Source organism: Oryctolagus cuniculus, chromosome 16 (assembly GCF_051225735.1).
Source record: "Oryctolagus cuniculus isolate XC-2025 breed Fujian yellow rabbit chromosome 16, ASM5122573v1, whole genome shotgun sequence".
Lineage (NCBI taxonomy): Eukaryota > Metazoa > Chordata > Mammalia > Lagomorpha > Leporidae > Oryctolagus > Oryctolagus cuniculus.
The window spans coordinates 84982287-84999720 of record NC_142882.1 but is presented as its reverse complement, the minus strand read 5'-3'; the positions used below and the strand labels follow the sequence as shown (position 1 = coordinate 84999720).

Below are 17434 nucleotides of genomic sequence, written 5' to 3'. Positions count from 1 at the left end.
CTCCAACTTCTGCACTTGAAAGAGTACTTCCCTTTACATTGCAATTATCACAGCCAGAGATGTGTACACCATTTGCTGGATTCATCGCATGAAAATAAAAAGAAATAGCTGTCATTGTTTGTATGTCTTTATATGTGTGTGGGAAGCAGTCAATCTATGGAAAAAATAATTTTTCACCTTTCCCCCTTTATTCTGCCACCTAGTTTTTGCAAATTCCTCTCTTAAATCACACATTATCAAGGGGAACTTTGAAAAGAAAGATTTTTACATTCATTCCAATTGCTACCTTCAAAATGTTATTGCTTGTGCTTCAAATGAGTTGCCATATAGTACATTCAAGAAAGACAATCATACATCCCGAAGTCTACACAAGAGTGCTCCAAGGGAAATTTTCAACCTGTTTGAAGAGAGGGATTGATAAGTGACCCCTGTAGCAGCAGCAATCAGAGATGGAGAGGCTGCGTTGAGGCTAATGCTGTGCTTCCCAGCAGGCCTAGGGGCACAAACACATCACAATGGCTGCCATCAGCAACCAAAGAATGGACGCAACTCCAAACTGCAATTTCTGCAGCGCAATTACTCAAGGGCATTTGACCCAAAATGCATATAATGTTCCAGCCCATGAATGCTCGAATCACAAACCATCTCCACCTCTTTCCAGAGTCACTTATTACTAGTTCTGAAGTGGAAAGCACTTGCCACCGCGGAAATAGGAGGGCACTTCAAAAGGCTTGTGGAAAACGAAATTAAAACAGAAGTTTATTTCAGTGCAAAACAAGTTTTGCAATTCATGCCGGTACAGGATCTTCCAAAAAGTTCATAGAAATATGCACTATGACAAAAAACAAACAAACAAAACTGCACATGGATATCAAAATTTTTTGCAGGGGCAGGTGTTGTGTGAAGCTGCCATCTGTGATGCCAGAGTACCATATGGGTGCAGTTCCTGTCCTGGTTGTTCCACTTCTGGTCTGGCAGTGGAAGAGAGCCCAAGTGTTTGGGCCCCTGCACCCATATGCTCAGCACTGACCATTGCAGCTATCTGGGGAGTAAACCAGTGGATAGATGATCTCCCTCTCCCTCCCTCCCTCCCCCTCCCTCTCCCTCTTTCCTTTTCTCTGCAGTTCTGATTTCCAAATAAATGAATCTTAAAAAATATTTCTGTACCAAAATAAACTTACCTTTTAATTCCATTTTCCCATGAATTTTTGAAGTAACTTCATATTCAAAAACTTCTTTCCCACTCTGCTTATGGCACTACTAGAGCAGAATAAAATGGAAAATAAGGTAGATATAGAGGGGTGGCATCGAGCAAATTCTGGGTGACCTGGAGATGGGACAACTCCCTGCTGCCCTCAGTACATAGAATTTTTTTAGAAATATATTTTCCAGCCAGCGCCATGGCTCACTAGGCTAATCCTCTGCCTGCGGCACCGGCATCCCATATGGGTACCAGGTTTTAGTCCCAGTTGCTCCTCTTCCAGTCCAGCTCTCTGCTATGGCCCAGGAAGGCAGTGGAGGATGGCCCAAGTGCTTGGGCCCCTGCACCTGCATGGGAGACCAGGAGGAAGCACCTGGCTCTCGGCTTCGGATCTTCGGATCGGCACAGTGCCAGCCGTAGCGGCCATTTTGGGGGTGAACCAGTGGAAGGAAGACCTTTCTCTCTTTCTCTCTGTCTCTCTCTCTCTAACTCTACCTGTCAAATAAATTAATATATATATATATTTTCCACTCTTCCAAAAACAACCTGACCCCAGATGAACATATTAAATTTTAATTTAAACAAAGCTTTAATTTCCTAGAATATAAAGTTGGATTTTTACAAAATGAACCTGTGAAAGTTGTTTTTAAAAAATTGATCAGGTGCTTCAATTTTTTTTAAAGATTGATTTATTTACTTTGAAAGGCAGAATTACAGGTGGGGGGGGGGAGAAAGATCTTCCATCTGCTGGTTCACTCCCCAAGTGGTCCCCACAGCCACCCCTGGGCCAGGACAAAACCAGGGTCCCCTGCATGGGTGCTGGGGCCCCAACACCTGGGCCATCTCCCAGCTGTTTTCCCAGGCCATTAGCAGGGAGCTGGATGGGAAGCGAAGCAGCTGGGACACAGAGGCCCATCTGGGCTGGCCGTGCTGGCATCACAGGCCTTGGCGTTATCTGCTACTCCACAGCATCACCCTTGCATGAAAGCTCTGATAGTGACCTACACTTAAACTCTGGTCTCTGTAGCCAAGCCTCCTTTTCTGGGAGCAATTTTGGATGTGGGGGAGGCGTCTGAGCTTTAGCACATGCAAGGGGTGTCAGTGTTGTGGTAAAGCACACCGGATAGGCCATGGCTTTGTCTGAAACAGCCGGGAGCAGGCTTGCTAGTGGTGGAAGAGACAAGAACTGGCATCCACAGCAGGACAGGGGGCACCCTTCGATCTGCATCAGAATCTCAACCTCACAGTGCTTAGGGAGCAGGCAAGGAGGTGTCACTGCTACTTCTGAGCCATCACTGTTAAACAGATAATAATAATGAACACCTTAAACTGGGTAGCAGGTACTATGCATTCAATTCCTTATACAAGCAGACAGTTTACTTCCAAATGTTTTTTCCAATTTTCAGACGAAAGTTTAAGTATTAACCCCACATATAACAGGCTTCTTCACATGGCACTGTACATGTTTACAGTACCATGTAGTAATATAGCATTAGCTGAGAGATTTATAAGAATTGTAGCAACTTAGAATACAGGCTGATGTTTGGGGTGGTTCTCTGCTTTCTGTCTCATATAAGAGCACTTGAAAAAGTTTGTGGAAAAACAGAATTACAAATTTATTTTGATGCAAAAATGTCTTAACCCACGCATAGTTTTTTCATAGTGCATGTTTCCCTTGAACTTTTTGAAGATCCCTCACATGATTCATTCTTTCTTTCCCTAATTCCTTTATTCATTACATACTTTTACTAAATGCTAGACACTCAGATTTCAACAGTCAGTAAGAAAAAGTCCTTGCCATAGGTTCCCTGAAAGAGAAGAACAGCAATCAGAAAGCATAGCCAGGCTCCTACAGACCAACTCCCCATTCAATGCTTCCGATTCTCTCCCAGTGCCCACCTTCCAGGACAGACAGATGTCCCTGAAGATGTAGAATAAAGCCAAGTTCTTTCTTCTTCATTTCCATTGCTAAAATTATATCCAACATGTCCTCACTACCACTAGCCTAGCCGTGTGTGTGTGTGTGTGTGTGTGTGTTGAAACTCAGCTGTAGCAGACATAATCAGGTAAGATTTGCAAGTAAGTTAATTCATAAATTATTTGCCAAAACTGGAAAAGAGGGCAGGATGGCTGATGATATACTCCGCTGAAAGAATGAATACAGAGTAAAGATTTTTTTCACAAGAAAGAAATAGGTTATTATGTCCTTGGCTCATAGGCAGTTGTAGTCCAATTTCAACAAATGAAGCCTGCAATCAGAACAGCTGTGGTTCATACAACAGAACATGGACAGGTCTAAGCCATTTACCCAGAGCTCAGAAAAGCAGCTGGCGGATGGCACAGCAGTGGCCACACCCTCACACATTCATTAACTCATTCACTCAACCGACACTCAGTCTCAGGCATTCTAACAGCAGCAGTGGTCAAACGCCGTCCACTGTGAGACAGCTCACTCAGCATTTCAATGCAATGTTCAATGTTCGCAATAACCCTATAGGTACACGAGACACAAAACAGCAAAGTGAAGCATAAGTGACTAAACGGAGGCCCCGGGAGAATGTGGTGGGTGACAGCCCCAGCCTTCAAAGGGCTCACAGTCTGCACGGAGCACCCAGAACAAAGGAGCGGTCCATGGAGGGTGAACCTTACCCTGGCAGGGCTGGGCACACAGGGTTCTGGACTCCAGGCAACAACTCACTAATGGTCAAGCACCCCTTCACCTGCCTTCTTCTCTCCTCCTCATTTCAGCACCAAAGTCAAATCTTCAAATGTTTTCCTTCTAGCTAGGGGTCCCCCTCCCTCCTTTATGTTTGTGGGATCATTACATCCAGCTTAAAAAGAAGACGTGTCGATTCTATTCTGTGTAAGACATTGTTAAAGGGGTAGAGATTCAAACACCAAGCAGGTGGGGACTGTGCCGAGTACAGCATTCTCCGACGGGCTGCGCTCCACAGAGGCCTGATGGCATCACATCATGCTAAGTTTCATGGGAAGAAGAATAGATTTTTTTCTCAATATTTTACTAAAGAAAACGAATCCACATGATTTGAACATAGGAGCACTGTGAAAGGGAAGCAAAAAATTCCTTAGACTGAAATTAACCTATGGATTCCAGCATGTGATTCCTGTTAGAAAGAGAATAAAGTCTGGTTTGTGCCCTTGGGGAGCTCAGAACATACAATAACACAGCAACAGGAAGAGACAGCAAAGATGATAATGTGAGACAAAGTTGGTAAATAGAGCAAAAGGCCATGGATCCTGAGGTCACAGAACAGAATTAGCACTTTCACCTGAGATGCATACAAGCAGCAAGGACTGGTCTTGCCTTGAAGAACTGTGATGATTTACAGGTGTTACAGGGAAGCAAGGGCCTTGAAGGCACAGAAAATGAAACACGTGAGGCTGCACAGTGCAAACGTGAAGGTTGCGTATGGGCAGAGATGAGAGGACACTAAGGTTCTGTCGCAGACCGTGAAGGGCTCCAGTAAAAGATGTGAATGGTGAGGTGGAGCAGCCTGCGTAGAACTGTGTGGCCCAGGTGATAACTTGGTTCTGTAGGGTACAGCTCCATGCTGCACAAGTACTCACAATGGCATGTATCCTTGAGTAAAGAAAATAAAGTAAAATAAAACTTGATAGTCCAAAAATGGGGAAAAGCTCTACATCATAACAGTCTCCACGATTCTCAAGCTGTATTCATAGAACCTGTCTAGCTGTGTCAAACCAGCTTGTTTTATCCCAAACTTTGTTTTTAAAGTACTTCTTTTTATCCTAAGAAGAACGGAAAATGCATGAAACATGGCCATATGCAACAGGGAAGTCATTTTGGCCACGATGAGTGGAGTGACGGGAGACTCATGGTTGTGTCACTTTGGAGGCAAGGAGAGCCAAGGAGGGAGACTGGGTACAGAAGCCCACAGTCATGAACCACAATGGCTCCCTCCTCCTCAGAGGTGTTGTTCCTATGAATGCATGTGGCAGTGAGAACCAGAACTGGGATAATTGCAACCATCTACACCCAGTAGAGAGGCAGATATTCACGAGCCAGCACTGGCTACACCCCTTCCTGGCCTCCCAACCACCTCTTCTTTTTATCCCTTCTTTCTTTCTCTTCTGCCCTTGCCTTTGTTGTCTAGTACTTGGAAAATGCCCTACAATTCCACCTTGAAAGAAAACAAACTTTTGAAACTTGAGTGCTGCCATTAAATCAGTTCAAAGAATCAAATTTAACTTACCTTGCCTTTGGGCGCTCTGCCCTTTTCATTAATATATGTTATTAGCTAGAAACAACAAAGAAAGCAGGTGATTGGCTTTGTGGGATTTTGAAGGAGGGAGGGGAACAGGATGGGATTTCGTGCCCAAACCCTCCTTTCTTCTCCTTTCCTGAGTTCTAAGCACATAAGGATCAATAACCAAGAGAACACAAATTTTAGTTTTTGCTCATGAACAAGCAGGTGCCTGATTCCTTAACAAGACCTCCCTGACAATACACAGACTTGGGCATAGGCCAGAAGCCCAAAAAGGCTTCGGTTTCTCACAACACCTCCACATGGCTGAGCAGATTCGAAGCCTACTTACCCGCCCACTCGGGGCAGCCTGCAGACCAGAAATGAAAAGGTGGGCCAAGGGAAACCCTGAGAAACTGGTCCCACCCTCAGTCAGCCACTAGAGGGGCAGGAACTCCTGTCTCTTTAAAAAATTCTACAAGCTTGCCAATTAGGGAAGAAGGTCAAGTGAAGATCAGGCTCTGCCAATCAGACCTGCAGCTTCTCCTCCAGGAGGAGGAAATTAAGATGTGGGGAAAAGACGGGGAGTAGAGGACAAAAGTTCCCTTCTCAGAGGGCTGAGACGCAGACCTGCTCAGAACAGGATCTCATTTTAGGGGAAGCTGAACAAATTTCCTTCCCTCCCACGGTTCTTTCTCCAATGAGACATCAAGTTCGGTCATTAATCAGTTATTCAGGATGTCCTCCAGGCTCTCTTTGCACAAGACTGTCCTTGAGAAAGGGAATGGATGATGAGAGTTGTTTGGCTGGGAGCTGCGTGGGAGGAGTGGGGAGTAGGAACGGGGAGGTACGGTACCCTGAGGAGAGAATGGAGGAAGGGTCGAAGGACCAGGAAGAGCCCCCAGGATGACCATGTCCACGGGAAGTACAGCCCTGGTTGGATGAGGAAATGTGAACACCATACTTCTGTGCGCATCCAACACTAATGTTCTCCATCTGGCTCAAGGGTGGGTGTGGGTGAAGTTCTGGATGTTAACAATGCCACATCCCCCTGCTTTCTAAGTACAAATACCATATGGGAAATATAGGCACTTTTATGCAGGATAGTCGCTCGCACACACCTGTGTGTGTGTGTGTGTGTGTGTGTGTGTGTGTGTGTGTATGAACTGCAAAAAACTTCAAGGAAAATACCTGCCTCTGTGAGCCCAGGTCAGTGACTCCCAAGGTAGCACATTCTGTCCTCACCATCAAATAACTAAGCCTTTATCCTTGTGTACTGAAATAAATTTGTGCTTTAATTCCACTTTTCCACACTTTTTGGGGTACCCTCTGTGTGTGTGTCTGTTATGCTTAAAGGCTATGTTAGAATGCTATCATCAAGATAATTTTATCTACTTCATTAATTTGACACAATTGGCAGAGTAGCAGAAGCAAGTCACAACTGAGCAAAACGGATTTCTGGGGTTCACCAATTTAAAAGAATTAAGGAATATTTCTTAAAAGGGACAAAATAAACAGATTTACAGTACTATTAGCACAATTATTTTAGAATAATTCAAAAATAGAAATATTTATGTTGAAGTTATAACCTTGAGAATGGGATATTTCCTTCCTTCCTTCTTTCCAGGGGAGGGGAGGACCATAACCCTTTGAGGATAATGGGGGTTTGAAATTTCTTAGCAATGTGAGCCTACACTTGTGACCTGACACATCACTTGAAGTCCATGGTTCCCTAACACATCTCCTCTCTGAAGCCAGAAGACTAAGCTATGCCACAGTGGCTTAGGAAACACACGACAGCTTAACAATACTCCAGCCTGCTGGCAGGAGAAGTGATTTTCCCTGTAGTCTCTTTCTGTGACACTACACAGAGAGTCAAATGCATGCCCATGCATGAGTAAAGCAAGAGAACAGAAATTAATTTGTTTCACCTATAGAAATTTCAGTTACTGCATGCTACGCTGCTGTGCTTATCTTTAGAAAGTTCATCCTCACAGGCGGAATAGAATTTCTGCTCTTCTGCTTTTTATAGTGAGAAGTCTATTGTTTGCTTAAAAATGGGAAAGCCCTGGCATTAAGTAGTCTTGTTCCTATGATGACATTCTTTAGAATATTAGCCCTGCTACCAAGTTTCCAACCCCTTTTTTTTCTGATTTGGACTGCCGACTTCACGCTAGCGTCCCTGAATGGGGTTTTCTCAGCCATTTGCACCTGCTGTCCGCACGGTGCCCTCTCCTGTGCACATAGCTCTGAGACACAGCAGGTGGAGAAGCCATTTAAAGACACAGCAATGAGAAGCTGCTGACTTTTTAAGTCACAGATATATATATTTTGTGTTGGGGAAAGCCTATTCTCTTCTTTTTTTACTCTCTGCTCCACTACGTGACATCGGCACATTAAAAACCTGGGGACAGGTTAAATTTGCCTTTGGAATTCACAATTGCCATCACACAATTGAAAGCTCCTGGTGAGTGTGGTAGAGTTGCTCAGGTCCTCCGGGTTGTGCTGGAGCCAGGAACTGCATGGAAGGGATGTCCCACAGAGACTCCGCTTCACTCTGCCTGGCCATGAAGTCTTGTGCTGTGCGTGAAGCTAAGAGCTGTGTTTCTCCTACTCCTGCTGCGGGCGAGAATTTGCTTCTTTCCTTGGAGGTGATTGGCAGGGAGGAGCTTCCAGCTGGGTGACTGCTTGTCCCAAAGGTGGAGAAAGGCAAACCCTGAAGAGCTGTGGGGAAGGGGGCTCTGTGCTAGAAGAGCTAGGAAGCCCCTCACCCCCCCACACCCCGCCAAGCACAGCTCTTGGTGACTGGGGAAAGCTGAGGACAGTGAAGGCGCACTGGAAAGAAGTGCATGAGCTGGAAATGACTGGAGACACTCCTCCCTCAAGAGGGTGTGACCCTAATTTACCTGGCTGAAGTATTCTTAATTCACAAAGGGGTTTACAGTTTTCAAAGCATTTCTAGAATCCCAGACTTTGGTTTCCTGAGAGCAGGATTTCTCAGCATCAGCATGGTTGACATTTTGGGGGAGATGCACTTCCTTGCCCTGAAGGCACATGCTGAGCTCTGTGGTGTTGCGAGAGCATCTCTGGCCTCTCTGTACCCACTGGATGTGACCAGTATCCTCCTCCTCCCTAGACCAGTGGTTCTCAACCTTGGCTCCATAGTAACACAGTACAGTGCCGAGGTGCTGGTGTCAAGCCTCATTTGGTCTATATCATGGCCATGATTCTCACCTGCCTGGGATGGAGGGGTCTGATGAACAGTTTAAGCATTTAACAAACACTGACTATGTACCCAGCATCACCCCAGATGACAAAAGGACAAAGATGAATGAGACATTGTCCCCATTCCTTGAAGAGATGGACACACAATGAATTATTTTTCAATAAACTGTAGTCACATCCCTCCATTGAAATGTACAGCACACCACATCCACACAGAGGAACTGGATAGCTTACTGGCACAGTGTCTGAAACTTGTTGCCTAGTACTAAAACCCTCACTGAATAGAATTATACATTCATGATCTTGGGCTAAGTAAAGACTTCTTAGAGTAATAAAAGCATTAACCATAAAGAATTCATAAACTGGAAATTGGGCACTACAATTAGGAATGTGTGTTTATCCAACAACATTTGTTAAGCAGGTTAAAAGGCAAGCAACAGGTGTGAGAGGATATTTGGAAGACATGTTTCTGAAAAGGACTCATATCCAGGAAATCCAATACAGGCAAGACTAGAAAGGGAATTTTGCAACAGTATTTCTAAAGATCTAACTACCATATGGAAAATCACTCACTATCATTAGGTGTCTGAAAAATCGGAATTAACAACCAATGGGATCCCACTACAGTTCTACCCCATAATAGCCACCACACCATAATATCTAAAGTGACTTCAGCATTAAGGATGTAAAAGCCCCTGGAACGCACATACATTATGATTTTACTGTTACAGGTGTACTCATAGATACATACACTTTTACAAACATAGTTAGTAGGAATCCATCCATGTGAACTCCAGGAGTTACACACAGGAGTCCTCCAAGGGTCAGGTAGTGTCACTCCTACCCCCTGCCCATGCACTGGTCTCAGGCATGCCAATGGCCTCCTGATGTAAACACCTGTGGTTCTCTGTGTTCTGTGCCTGTCTGGGCACACCAGCTTGCTGTACCTAAAGCTAGAATAGACCAAGTATGCCATGAAGCTGTCACTCCTGGTGTAGCCATCAACCAATGACAAAGCGAAAGTTGTCCCAGCAAAGCTGGGCTTTAGGCTCCAAATCCGGTTCGTCCTCGTCATCCATGGGGCCTCAGGGAAACAGAGACCCTTCTGCTGTCAGAGTGGCTGGTTCATCAGTGCCCCTGCATTGGGCTCTTTCTAATCAGAGCTTTTTTCTCCATTGCCCTGTAACCTCGCAACTAGCTGAACTCAAACTTGGTATTAGGGATTATTTCTGGGATAACCCAGCTAAAGATCCAGCACTCTTCATGTTAAACTAAAAACTGAAAGGAAATCCTTAGAAAAGAAATGCCCACCATCAGAAGAAAAGCTAAATAAACTATGGCAATCCTGCGATTAAACACCATGCAACAATAGAATGTGAGCCAACCCTAGCTTCTCACGGCTACATGGATAAATCTCACAAAGTTTGATCTTGAGCAAAAGTTGGCAGATACAAAATAATATACCCTTCATGCTTACAGTACCATAAAGTTTATTATCATGCAAAAATAGCCCATGGTGTGGCTGAGTTGTGCCCCCCCCCAAAAAAAAAGACATATCACAGTCATACCCCTGGCACCCCAGAAGGTGACCTTATTTGGAAATAGGGTCTTTGCACATATAACCAAGTTAAAAATGAGGTTATTCTGGTGGGCCACAATCCATAAATGGCGTTCTTATAAGAATAGAAAAATGTTAATGGAGAGAGAGATGTGGGGGTACACCATGCAAATGCAAACTATTGAAATCTTTACTTAGTATAGAGTTGGTCTATATATAAAGATAATTAAAAATTAATCTTTTTTTTTTTTTTAATTTTTTGACAGGCAGAGTGGACAGTGAGAGAGAGAGAGACAGAGAGAAAGGTCTTCCTTTTGCCGTTGGTTCACCCTCCAATGGCCGCCGCGGCCAGCGCGATGCGGCCGGCGCACCGCGCTGATCCGATGGCAGGAGCCAGGAGCCAGGTGCTTTTCCTGGTCTCCCATGGGGTGCAGGGCCCAAGCACCTGGGCCATCCTCCACTGCACTCCCGGGCCACAGCAGAGGGCTGGCCTGGAAGAGGGGCAACCGGGACAGAATCCGGCGCCCCGACCGGGACTAGAACCCGGTGTGCCGGCGCCGCTAGGCGGAGGATTAGCCTAGTGAGCCGCGGCGCCGGCCAAAAATTAATCTTAATGATGAATGAGATGGGAGAGGAAGTAGGAGGTGGGATTGCAGTGGGGGTGGGAGAGTGAGTACAGGGGGAAGAACCTCTATATTCCAAAAGCTGTACCTATGAAATTTGTATTCATTAAATAAAAGCTTTCAAAAATTAAAAAAAAGGAACACCAAAGAGGGCCAGCCAACCAGCAGAAGCCAGGAGAGAGGCCTAGGCCAGTTTCTCCCTCACAGCCATCAGATGAAACCAACCCTGCCTGCCAGTACCGACACCACGCATACCGTAAGACAGTGAGTCTCTGCCAACTGAAGCCAGCCAGCCTGCAGTACTTCACACTACAGCGCTAGCAAATCCACACAACACTCGCATAAGATGTGACGGCAGCAGCTGCCTTCCAGGAACAGGAAGGGAAGTGGGGCAGGAACGAGAACAAGGGAACTGGTAACGTTCTAGTGCTAACAGCCTTAGTGCAACATGTCTTTTTACCACTTTGTCATACTTCATTTTTTTTGTCATACTTCATTTTTTAGAATACTCTGCATATGCAAGTTTTGTTTCAATGAAAAGTGTTTAAAAATTTGAATTCAGAACAGATGAGCAAAAACCAGTACAGTATATCATGAGAACAGGAGCTGGGGCGAAGAGGGCAGAAAAACATGATTAGCGCTGACCTCCATCAAAAAGTGTCCCTAAATCCAAGATTCTGTGTGCACTACTACAAGAGCTGCAGCAAAAATAAATACAGTAAACCAAACCCTGGCCCTGGATGTGGCTGGAGGAGAGGGGGTAGGGATGGGAGCTCACTGGCTTCCACGCTCACCGGCTCCCATGCTCACCGGCCTCCACTCACCGCTCTTGTCTCGGTGCCTTGCCTCTTTCATTCCCAGCGTGTGTGTAGATCTTTCCTTTCTGAGCTCCTGCTGAGTGCGGGAAAGGACAGCACTACTATGCAGAATCTGGATCGCGAACCCAGTGAAGTCCATGGTGAAACCTCGGCCGTGCTGGCTTTGCAGGAGAATGAAAGGGAGTCCTTTTCCCAAAGTCACAGAAGCCTCAAAACTCACAATGCTTTTCAGTATCTGGGCTCACATCTTAGCTTAGTTCAGGTTGGAAACATGCTCAGCGAACTTCACCTGCGCGCTGAGAAGGCGCCCTCTGCAGATGAGAGATCATGAGAGAGGCCTCAGCCATTTCGTTCCTCATTAGCGGGTTAATCGCTGGCGGCCCGGAATCCTTTCTCACCCTTGAATTCCAACGCTGCGGAGAGGCTGTTTTCAGCCTTCTCACCTGCATTTTACTCCAGCTCATCAGAGTAGCCACACAACGTTGGTTGCAGACTTGGAGCCAGGTTGCCGCCAGGCGCTTCGCTGTGTTTCTAGGACTGCAAGCCCAGGCGGAGAAGGGCGGGTCCCCCTGTCTGCCTGGGAAGAGCCACCACCGTATCCTCTTGCCTTAATTGGACTTCTGTCTGCGAGGGAAAAGAACAGCCAATTACATTTTCTCCTGCCGTTGACCTGTGAAGTGTTCAAGCCTTGGACGCACCTCGTCCCTATCAAATAGGTCCTGGGAGGGCCAGCCGCGTTGCTAGAGAACCTTTAAATGAAAGCACGGGAAACCGGGGTCAGCGCTAATTGGATAACGAGCTGAACCGAGACCACGTTCTCCTGACCCGAGGCCCCATCGCGCTCCTTTCGGAAGTGAGGACCTGATTGGAAATGAGTTTCTGGAGAGGGCAGGCACGTCTAAAAAGTCCGCCATCTTTCTGGGTGTTCTCCCCCGCCCCCCTTACAGTTAGAGTTCTCACGCTCCTGCAACACCCGGGACTGGGCTGCGATGCCCACTGCCCTGCTGACACCCACCTGGAGAGAGAGCAGCCTCCCCCGCCTGGCTCTGGAGATTGCTGGAGACGCCTGGGGACGGCCCACCGGGCTCCCATCATGCAGGCAACAAAGGGAATGCACCAGGGCTTCAGGGCGCTCCACGTTCTAAAGTCCAGACCATCAGCTGTTCTCCTGGCAGGACACCTGCTAGGGACCGGTCACCTTTTTCTCCTAAGTTCTTTCTTTCTCATTTTAGTGCAGGGCACTTCTGACAATGGGCTTTTGTTTAGAAGTTGTAATATATTCAAGTACTTTGCTTTCTGTATTTAATGGATTTACACAGTAGACCATATCTTGTTATATATTTTATGCATCTAACAAAGAAAAGTTGGTAAAGGGTAAACTTGGCTTAGAAAACAAAATTCAGGGCAGGCATTTAGTCCAAACGTTTAGACACTCGCATCCTATATCAGAGCCACTGCGTTCCTTATCCACTCCAGCTCCTACCCGCAGCTTCCCGCTAATGTGCTCCCCAGGAGGCCGTAGTGATGGTCCCAGAGACTGGGTTTCTGCCACCCTCGTGGTGAAGCTGCATTGAATTCCCAGCCCCTGCTTCAGCCTGGCCCAACCGCAGCCACTGTGGGCATGTGAGGAGTGAGCCAGCACAGGGAGTGTTCATCGTCTCGCAAAAAATGCATACATGAATATTTATTATTTAAAAAAATCACAAAACTACTCTGGTTTACTCACCACACACATTTCAAGTACTTGTTCTAGTGTCTGACGCTTTATTATTTTCATAACTTACTTTCCAAGCTGTTCCGCCTGACTTTTCTCCATTACTCCTTTACTATTTCAACTTTGTCATTTCATCATTCTTATCAAGATAACACGTGCACATAACATTTACATGGACGTGACTTTCCAGAAAGAGCCAGTCCTTTGTCTCACCTTCGCCGGGCCAGGTCTGCTCCAACAGGTGACTGTCGCTCCCCCTCTTCGCGGAGGAACGACACAGGGCCCTGCCTAGGCTTCATATCCGAGTCACGGCACCATTATGTCGCTCCCCCTCTTCACAGAGGAACGACACAGGACCCTGCGCTGTTCTTTTGTCTGCTCGGCTCTCCCCGGGTTTGCTGCTGGTTCTTCCCGGGTTGGCTACCGTCCCTTCCACCTCCGTGGAAGGGCGGTTCCCCCTAGCCACTTTCCCCACTTCCGCGGGGGAGCGGCACATCGCCGGCCGGCTCTCTTGGGGGCTGCATAGGTGTTCCCTTAGATGTTCCTGGTGCATGTTGTCTCTCTCCTCCTTTATAGTCCTCTTCCGCCAATCCCAACTCTGCTACCCACACACCGAGTTCGCTGCTCTCCTCCAATCAGGAGCAGGTCCTACAGTTTATTGGTTGAACTGGAGGCAGCTGTGTAGAAGCTGTTTCTCCCTTCTCAGCGCCATATTGTGGGAGAGCAGATGCATAGAATAAGTCTTAATTCCAGTAACTCAGTCTAGTCCGGGTTGCTCCCCACAGGTGACCACTTCAGCTCTGTCTTTCTAGATCACCTGCTAACTGGCCCTTGAATTCCACCCCAGAATCCTTCTGCTGCTGCATTTTCTACTTTTCCTCCTGGCGTTTGCTTATGCTTTGAGACTGTTCTCACGTCTGTCCCTCAGTCCTGCTGCTGAGTTCCCACTTCTGCTATTTCATTTCCAAAGGGTTTCTTTCTTGTCCTCTGCACATCGCTTTCGAAGAATCAGCTGTGCCTGACTCATGGATACCCTGGTATCTGTGAGCGTGTTCACGCTTGCCTTTCGGTCCCTGCACTGTCTCTTTTTTCCTTGTTTCTTTTTCTGATTGTTTCCATTTCTCTCTTTCAGGTTAGAAGTTTATTCAGATGGCTGGTGATCCCTGATTGTCAATTTGTGCTCTCTGTTTTTGCTATTTAACTTTTGAATTGATAATACCATCACATGCTACCGAATGTGTATAAAGGGATTCAGGAAAAACTCCCTTCTATCTACTCAATTCCTGTCCCTGCCCATAAGTAACCAGCATTTTTTGGTGTCTTTCTAGAGGTCTTTTATGCCCCTAAAAGAAAAGGTAATTTACTTCCCTCTTTTATGTAAAATATCACGCATTGCACATCTTGTTTTTCCACACATAACGTTGTGACTTCAGACTTTATTAATCTCTCGGAAATACATGGTGGAGAGCAGCTTCCTCGTTTCTTTGCACAGCCGTGTTTCTGTTAATGAACTCTATTGGTGAACAACTCGTTCAAATTCCATTTTTTTCTCAGTGAACAGCACTGTAAGTCCATCTGAAGGAGACATCCCACAGCACGAGGTGTCACTTTGCAAACTGCTGGCATATCGCCCTCCACCGGGGGTGTAGCAGCTAATGGGGAGAGAATGTAACCGAGAATGGGGAGAGAGTTCTGGCTTCACTTCAGCCCGGGTGGCCTGGGTGGCAGGCACAGGTCACAAATCCAAACTAGATCTGCTGTCATGAGTTTCCTGTTGCTTCTGGGACAGATTGCCATGACACCAGTGGCATGAAGAGACGTGAGTTCATCATCTAACAGTCCTGGAACTTAGAGGTCCCAAATGGCTCTCACTGGGCACAAAGCAACGGGTCTGCGGTGCCGCGTTCCCTTCGACAGCCCTGGGCAGGAATGTGTCCCCTCACCCTTTCCGGCTCCTGGAGGCTGCCGGGTTCCTTCGGCCCCTCTTCCTCTTCAAGGCGGGCGGTCAGCCTTGCCTCCCTCCCAGGGCATCGCTCTGAGGCTGACACGGCTGCCTGCCTCTTCCTCACTCATCGACCCTCACGGGCGCTCGCGGTCTCCCAGGTGTCACAGGCTGGGCTCCCTACCCTCAGTCAGCTGGTCAGCAACTGGAATTCCTCTTTGCACCTAACGGAACGCATTCCCAGCATCTGGGAGATGAGGACGCGGACGTCTGTGGGGCCGTTACTCTGCCTCTGCCGACTGGCACTTCCCCTTCACTAACACTGATCATGTTTTGGCCTACCAGTAGTCAGTGGTTGAAGAGATCAGTGACACTCAGGGTTGGCAGTGTTTTGGAGAGCAGCCTTTCCCGTACAGCATGCACTGGAGTGTGCATTGTTAAAAGGAAAACCTTTTTCAGGAGAGAAACCAGATACTCTGTAGTTAAGTTTTTAAAGAACATACACTTTGACCCAGTAATTTCACTTCTATGAATTTGCTCTAAGGAAATAACTAGATGATGAGGTTCATGAAGTCAAACCCTTGGAAACAACCCAAATGTCTTTCTATACAACATAATTCTCTCTATACGTATAATTCATTTGTAGCCGTTGAAAAACAAAGATATGAGGGGTCTTGAAAAGATGCATAGAAATGCATGTTATGGAAAAACTAGGAGACTTCAAGTTTTTGCACCAAAATAAACATCTTTTAATTCCTTTTCTATGAACTTTTTAAAATGCCTCAGATATAGATATAGATATAGATATAGATATAGATATAGATATAAAATACCCTCACTAGCTTGTGAAGTACAAGTGTACATTTCCAAGCAGTAAGTGAGTGCAACCATGCTTATAACAGGTGTGGAAGTGTGGGGAATGAGAAGGAGGAGCAGGAGCAGGACTGGGCCAGAACTGAGGTTGGGAAATCAGGAGGGAGAACTGGAAAACACCCCCTCCCTCCTCTCGTGTTTGCCTTCCAGGCCACTCAATAAGCCCCCCTTGAAGAGCAGCTCTCCCCCCCCCTTTTTTTTTGAAAGAAAAAAAAAGTTTTTATCCCCATTATCATTATCACTAACTTTTGTGTTAAGCACTGTGTACCAGGCACTGAGCCTAGTGTGTTGTGGGACTTAGCAGATCTTCAAAGCAACTCTTACCCTCAATTTGCAAATTAGGACACAGGCAGAAAGGTGATGTGTCCAAGGATACACAAGCATGGAGCCTCGCGCACAGTCTGTGTAACTCCCAAACCACGCACTCGTCTACTGCGTCTTCCCCTCTTGAAATGAACTGGGAGCCAATTTGCAAGTGCAGTGCAGTGCCACACAGACCTGTGATGGGTTTGTGGTTGTGGCAGAAATGCTGTAGAGCCAGGCACAAGAGCTACGTGAATGTTACGCCCTAATCCATAACTATGTACAATTATTGTTCCTTGTTTAAAAGTGCTTTAATGCGTTTAAAAGTAAATGAACTTGGGGCCGGCACTGTGGCATAGGAGGTAAAGAAGGACAGGGTTAAGGACAGGCCCTTGGTTGAGCACTGCTGACCACGTGCACTGAGGAGCTTAGATTCCCCATACCACTGGTGCCTCCAAGATATCCAGGTTGTGTGTGTTTATGTGGATAGGAGTTGTGCTAGATAGAGACAGACACATGCATAGATGTAGTGAGAACAAATCCACCCCAAAATAGTAAAATACTAGTGCTGAAGGATTTATAGGTGGATTTCAATTTTTTTCTATCTGAATCTCTGAACAGTTTGAAAGTAGTTTATCATACATAGAGAAATTTTTCTTCATTTGAAAGAAAAACATTCCTGGTAGTTTTATATTTCTATGAAAATATTTAAAATGAGACGCATTTTGGTACACATGAGGACACATGAGGATTTTTTTAAAGTTTTTGGAGGGGTGAGCATGTAGCCTACTGGGTAAGACACTGGTTAAGAGGCCCATATCCCACGTCAGAGTACTTGGGTTCAATTCCCGGCTCCAGGTCCTGGCTCCAGCTTCCTGCTAATGCAAACCCTGGGAGGCAGCAGTGACTGCTCATGTAAGTGGGCTCCTGTTAGCCACCAGGGGGACCTGG

The 17434-nt window shown here is 46.3% G+C and overlaps 1 protein-coding gene and 1 long non-coding RNA gene across 5 annotated transcripts in view; one reads left to right on the top strand and one right to left on the bottom strand.

Moving 5' to 3' along the window:
- The window catches only part of GRM3 (glutamate metabotropic receptor 3), a 213184-nt gene that overhangs the window by 172869 nt on the left and 22881 nt on the right, over positions 1-17434 (top strand). The window lies entirely within an intron of this gene.
- On the bottom strand, positions 1927-13919 carry LOC149121854 (uncharacterized). Of its 3 annotated transcripts, XR_016222819.1 has the most exons (4): positions 13579-13919; positions 11658-12275; positions 5437-5481; positions 1927-2496 (listed from the first exon to the last, which is right to left on the bottom strand). It is a non-coding gene; the product is annotated as an uncharacterized LOC149121854 (long non-coding RNA). The 3 variants fall into 3 exon arrangements; XR_016222818.1 differs by lacking the exon at positions 5437-5481 and having other exon boundaries at positions 1928-2496; XR_016222817.1 differs by lacking the exons at positions 1927-2496; positions 5437-5481 and having other exon boundaries at positions 9052-12275.